Source organism: Arachis ipaensis, chromosome B03 (assembly GCF_000816755.2).
Source record: "Arachis ipaensis cultivar K30076 chromosome B03, Araip1.1, whole genome shotgun sequence".
In the NCBI taxonomy this organism is placed as follows: Eukaryota; Viridiplantae; Streptophyta; class Magnoliopsida; order Fabales; family Fabaceae; genus Arachis; species Arachis ipaensis.
The window spans coordinates 23,023,346-23,030,607 of record NC_029787.2 but is presented as its reverse complement, the minus strand read 5'-3'; positions in this window follow the sequence as shown (position 1 = coordinate 23,030,607).

The following is a 7,262-nucleotide window of genomic DNA, read 5'->3' as shown; positions in this document are numbered from 1 at the left end:
CCTTTGCTATTTATGAACTGGGAACAATATTTATATTCAGTATTATGAACGTTTTTTTTTTTTTTTATCAATTTTATCTTTAAAGTTAAAAATTATTTTAAAATGATTATTTTCACAAAATATTAATCCTCAAACGATTTTGTCCTAATAAAAACTACTACCCAACCCCATCAATATAATATTTGTTTCTCATCATCACCATTACCACAACTACGACATTTTATTAAGTTTATTTGCTGTTTTGAGACTTCTGATTATTGTTGATTATTTAATTCTAAACTTAGGGTACTGAACTTGTTTAGTTTCAACTTTTTTAGAATATGTTCTGATTTCTGTTTTTTATTTAGTTCTGAACTTAGGATGCTGAACATGTTTTGAACTTACGATTTTCTAAAATTCTGAACTTAGAGTATCGAACTTGTGTAGTTTCAATTTTAGCTAGAACATTGACGGATTTGTGTTCCTTATTCAGTTCTAAACCTAGGGTACTGAACTTATTTTGAACTTAGGATTTTCTAAAATTCTGAACGTAGGGTACTGAACTTTTTTAGTTTTAATTTTAATTAGAACATGTTCTGATTTCTGTTCCTTATATGAGCCTGATTCGTTGTTAAAAGCGTAGTTATTTTACGAGGTACTTTTTTTTTTTAGAACGTTTGGATTAACAAACAGTATCATTCATAATCAATTCACAACTGATAATATATAAAACAATTATAAACAACCACACATAAATACATCACAAGCAGTTGACAATATTCGGTGATCCAGCCTTTATTAGAGTATAGACTTATAGTTAGAACACCCCTAGACATAGCTAGATAATAACTATATACATATATATACATACAACATCCCAGGTCTTGACCTGTTCAAGAAGTCCCTAAGCTGGCGCCCAGGCTAGCCTAGACTCTATACTCACCTAGTCCCTCTAAACTACTAAAGCGAGGGAAAGTATGTTCTAGGTCTTCAAAACTCAAGTCAGGTGGATCATCATCAAAAGGTGGAAGGTCGTCTACTAATCCTCTACACGATCATATGTCATCAAAGAGCGTCTCTCAAGTACTTCATCGAGTGGCCACATAACAGCAACATCGTACGGAGGACTTAGGTTAAAGTTTGTAGATAAGCATGTGCAGACGTTGGCTGGCCTCACAGTATATACATATAAACAGGTAACGGAGTTCACTCTAGACTCAGAAGACTACCTAGAGCGGAATCCTCTTTGCAGAACAGTCATCAGCAAACTACGGAAGGGTACTCATACTTCCATCTGAAGGGGGAAGGGAGAGAGAAGGGGTAAGAACTGGGGAGTTCTTAGTAGGGCCGGAGTTATTAGTTACGTTCATTAATTCCGTATTGTTTAGCAGATAAATAGCAGAATACCGAGAAGCAATAGACAGAAGAAACAAATAAATAGTGAAAATATAGAAAACAAAAAGCAAAACACAAACAAAAGAATACAAGAAAACAAAACATAGACACAGAGAATAGAATGAAAACAAAGAAGGCATACATTCAAACAACAATCATAACAGAGGAAATGCGCAACCAAATATGATGCATGTCTAGCCCTAGTGCAGGTAATGAGCTCATCTGTCGGTTACATACCCGCTCCCGACGTTACCCAGCAACCTCTGTCTGGATAAGGCTTTCCTGTTGGCAATATCCACTGCAAGCAACCTTTGTCTTGCAGGGTATCCACTGCAAGCGACCTTTGTCTTGCAGGGTGGCACTTATTAGCCGATATACGCCCAACAGACTCACTGTAAGCAACCTCTATCTTACAGGAGCAACAACATACTCACTGTAAGCAACCTCTGTCTTACAGGAGCAACAACACACTCACTGTAAGCAACCTCTGTCTTACAGCAAAGCATTATATCAAGGTATCTCAGGAAAGCATTCTCAGTGGTCGTACCACCATCTATCTGACTGTCTCTCTGCAGCAGATTATCACATAATCATTCTCATTACCATCATTCATTATCATTTTCATTATTCATCATCACTTTCACATTCTTATGCAGTACCTCTTTCTTTCTCTTTTCAATCATACTATACAAACTTTACAGCTTTTACTTTTACAACATCTTAACTCAAACCATTTCTCTTTATCACATTACTCTTTTCTCTTTGTCCTTTTACTTTGCTCTGATTACTCTTTTCTCTGTATCCCTTTATTCTTCTCTGGTTACTCTGTTCTCTGTGTTTCTTTACTCTGCTATAATTTCTCTGCTTAACATATGTATTTAAAGCTTATATAAATTTCGGTATGAATAGTTAGTCTGTTCCAAGTATAGGTTCATTAAGTCTATACTGAAACAGTTTAACTTTTCATATAATACATAACCCTAGTCGCAACTCAAGGACTAACTATGTTGCCCTAGTTCGTTCACTAATCTCTGTCTATTTTTCTGTCATTAAAACTTTACAGACTTTTCTTTGGTTTTTATCTTTTCTTCAACTTTTTATCTTTTATTTATCTTTGCCTCACTAATATGTTCTTACCACTCCCTAAGTATTTTATGAAGGTAATTATGAGATTCTGCACTTAAAGTTGTCTTTCTAAAGCTTTTTACAGAAAACTGCCTTTTCTACATTATTTTATTATTTTTATTAAAATATTATTTTTAATTAAATATTATTATTTAATATTTTATTATTATTTATTATTTTATCATTAAATTTTTGAAAATTACCTTATCTTTACCTTTAACCTTTAAAATTCACTTTTTACCACCCGTAACTTTTAATATTTCTACTTTAGCCACCCTAACTTTCAGAAATTACCAAATAACCCCTCAAACACCAAAATATTTACTTCCTTGCCCTTTCTAAGATCTAAAAGGTGTTCTTCAATGTTCTTCAACACACTCAAAGTGTTATTCGTGTTCTTCGTATATTCTTCAGATTCTTTCTCTATTTTTACCCGTTTTTCAGTCTTTTCAGCAACCAATTTTTACCAAAATTCATAATAAATTCCAAGCCACTAAACCCCATCTTTTCTACATGATTTAAACAAAAATTGAACCCCAATTTAAGGATTAGGGTTCGTTTTTCCAGCAGCCATGAAGAACATAAATTCAGAGTTGAATATCATCAAATTTCATCAATTTTTCACCAAAATTTCAACAAGAATCACTCATATAAACAATCAATTTCAAGCACAGCCAAATCATATCATAATCACACAACTCAAACACAATCAATCAAGATTAAATTCGTCAAACCCTACCTTGATTTGCTGCTCCAAATTCGGTCACTCTTTGAAGTGTTCTTAAAGCACTTTTTCTTCCTAAAACACATCAAGAACAACTTTAAAACTCTAAACCATCAACTAAACGAACTTTAGTAGCATCTTAGGAAGGTTATCCTCACCTTAAACGTGCAGGAAATCAAAGATCCTTGGTCCACAAGTCAAGCTAAGCAAGAGATCTAAGGAAGAACATCAAGAAAATACTTATTTAAGCATGTTTCCTTGAAAACCAAATTGAAGAAGGAGGGAGACAGCCATCTCACCTTATTTCCAGCCTTGATATGTTATATGGTTATGTAGAGGAAGAAGAGAGGATCATTTTGGTGAAATCGGAATTTTGATTTGAGTTTTAGTTCAGAAGAAATCAAGCTTTGAAGATTAAGTGTTCATGAAAGTTTCTCTCTTTTCTCTCTTGTTATTTTCGGCCAATATATGATTGATTCTTGGTGAAAATTTGGTGAAATTTTGATGAAATTTGATGAAATTCAAGCTTTAAAGTTCATGTTCTTGGGGCTGCTGGAAAAACGAAACCCTAGGCTTAAATTGAGGTTCAATTTGTGTTGAAATCATGTGGAAAAGATGGGGTTTTAGTGGCTGTGAATTTATTTTGAATTTTGGTAAAAATGGGTTGCTGAAAAGACTAAAAAACGGGTTTTAGTGATTAGGGATTTGTTTTACTGTTTCATTGTATTTATTTAATTTATTTGACTTTTTTTATTTATTTGAATATTTGATATTTACTATTACAAAATTGGTTTTTATTATTTATAAATTGACCACTAATTGTGTGAAAAATAAGTTTAAATAAAAAATTAAATTTAAATTAAAACTTAAAATTAAAATTAAATAGAAAAAATAAAAAAATTGTGTCACAATATTTTTTAAAAATAAAATAAAATTGAGATTGCCGTCGGATTTACCGAGAAAATAATTCGACAGTAATAGTGCGGGAAACAAGATATTGTGGCGCCAACATTACCATTGAAAAAATCTATCGGTAACTAAATGGTTTTTCGGGCAGGTAATTTGTTGCAGAATTTGATGGTAATTACTGTTGGACGAAAAAATCTAACAGTAAATAGTTACTGGCGAGGTTTATACCGTTGGATTCCTTCTGATAGTAAATTCGTCAGTAAATTTATTCATTTTTCTGACGGTAAATCCAACCGTACTCAATATTTTTCTTGTAGTGGCAGTCTTCTCCTTCCAACCCACTTTATACCATGAAAGTTGAGGTACGGAGCATGATAGAAGACAATGAAAGATAGATTTTCTTGGTGGCTGACAGTTAGGGAAGAAGCTTTTGATGGATAGGAATCGTTGCTTGGGCTTACTTCTGACCTTCAAACCACCATAGAGAGCTTTTCAAATGTTTTTACCTTCGCCAGGCATGGTATCTTCCATGTTGCTTTTCATATATATATATATATATTTGCTATAAATTTTTGGGAATTGATCTAATGGGAGATGATAAAATTGAAAGGCAACTCGGTACCACGAAGAAACAAAATAGTGGCCATCGTTCTCCAACTTCTAAGTAATTTTATCTTCATTATCACTAATCTTTGTCTGTAGAATAGCACCTGCAATTATTTGTGGGAATTTGTCTCTGATTAATGTCTCATTTTACTATCTATTGCTGCCATGTAATTGATTAACCATATAATTGATTAACCCAAATTAGATTTGGGTTTGTGTTAGGCTAGTAGTGCATTGAAATAGAATTAAAATGCTCCAACCACAGGTCTTTGAATATCCTAATTGAACTTTTTCCTTCCTAGAAACCAAAGAGTATACCCTTCTCAAGAACCTTCCTCCCTTATAATAGACTCCTTCAAGTTCAGGAAGAATTTTGACCAATGTCTGCCTTTAAAAAAGACGAGTATCTTAAATAGTTGCCTTTAAAATTTTGTATGCTAAAGAGTGTGTCTTTGTTATTAATCTTCAACCTTGTTTTGCAAGCATCGCAAGATTAAACGCCTTTAAATCTTTGAAACTCATAATTCCCTGCTCTTTATGTCTACCATTATAAGAAAAATGCTGAGTAATGTCGAAATTACTATCGAAAAAACGAATAAAATCTGATGGTAAAATATTTACCGTCGAATTTTGCGTCGATATATATCTGACGGAATAAACCTCGTCGGTAACATATTACCAGCAGATTTTTTGCGTCCGACAGTAATTTTTGTCGGATGTAGCGACGGAATATAGATAGTAAGAAAATGGAATCTTTTGAACGTTACTATTGAAAATTTTTTTATGGTAACATTGGAGCCATATCATACGTCTCCACACTATTTTACCGGTGGATTGATCTGACGGTAATGCCAATGGAAAATTTTTTTTATTTTTTTGAAAAATTGACTGGGCTGTTACCGTCGGTATATTCCAGCAGTAGTCTTTTTTTTAATAATCTTTTTTCGTCCATCTATAATATACCTTGATAATTAATAATTGAAACAGTGCTTTAAACCTGATGTGAAATATCAAACATACAAAGTAAAAATACGAAATGATTGTAATTGAAATATCTAAAACAATGCTAATTATGTTACATTCTTCTTAAAGTTTGGTAAAGAAATATATATCATAGAACTATATTTACATTAACCCTATTCAGATTCATCATCTTCTTCCTTTGGTTAACCATCTTTCTCTTCTGAGATAGTTTCTTGATCATTGAACTTGTCTTCCTCTTCTTCGTCGCCATCGACCTCGTCTTCTTCTTGAAGATCGTCGTCCTCTGGTGGTAGTGTGTCGTCATCTATTCCAAGGTCAATGATGTCATAATCCATAATAGCGGACCTACGGGTGATCGGCTCATCGGTATCAACCACCATTTTCGAAGGAGTTGGGTCATCAATCTGGTAAGGTTTCTGACCCTCTATCCTATAATCAGACTCGATGCGGCCTCTTGGCTTAGTCTTAAACATGACCACCCAACAAGACTTGTATGAACCCAGATAAGGCCAATAGTATACATGTTGTGCATTTTGTGGTAGAATAAAAGGATCGTAGTGCCTATATTTCTTAGTTACATTAACTTCAATGATATCGTAGTCCTTGTACTTTCATGTTCCTTGTCCCGAACTTGGATCATATCATTCACATTTAAACACGCACACCTTGTATGTAGTGTGACAGAAATACTTTAATTCAATTGTGTTGTGCAACACACCAAACCAATCAGAATGACCCCGCCTGAATCCCACGAACCCGAACTCTGGAGTTATCTATTTTCTTTTCAATCGACCACTGTGAAGAATGAAACCAATAACCATTAACATTGTATATCGGGTAGCTAATGCTCTTATTCATTGGGTCCCAACTAAGTACAACTATTTCGAATCTGTTGTGTCAGTTAGATGCACGCTGACATATTCTTTGAATAACGTGAAAAATTGTTCAATGAGGTATCAGGATTTGCCTCTTGAAATAACCTATATGATAGAATAGGATAAAGAAGTTTTGATTAGATTAAGAAGTTAGTATCTTACTGATTGCAATATTTACGAAGACTTAAAAAACTCACATGAGATACGGTAAAATCTAGTCACAATTAAGCAATACATGCAGATATGCGGCATCGATTTCCTTACGCTCTAACCAGTAGTCACTGTCCGCACCCATTGTAGCTCCTTTCGGAGCAAAGATTGAATATGTTGTACCACTTGACAAGAATTCTCCCCTCTCATCATTCCTTGCAACCCCTGTTTTACGTGATTCAATATGAGGCTGAACATAGAATGAGCAAAATGCAGATGTTTTCATAGCTAGGAATGCTTCGTAGATAATGCCCCTAACTCTGTTCTTCATTGTGCGCTTGAATGTCATCTTCTCAAATTGCTACATCCACCGAAATTGGACCGGCCCACATAGTATTACTTCGTACCATTGTTGTCAGAACCGGACCGATCCGACCGATTGGACCGAAAAACCATTGAACCAGTCATAAGACCGGTTCGGGTAGAACAAGGGACCGGACAAGGAAAAAAACCGG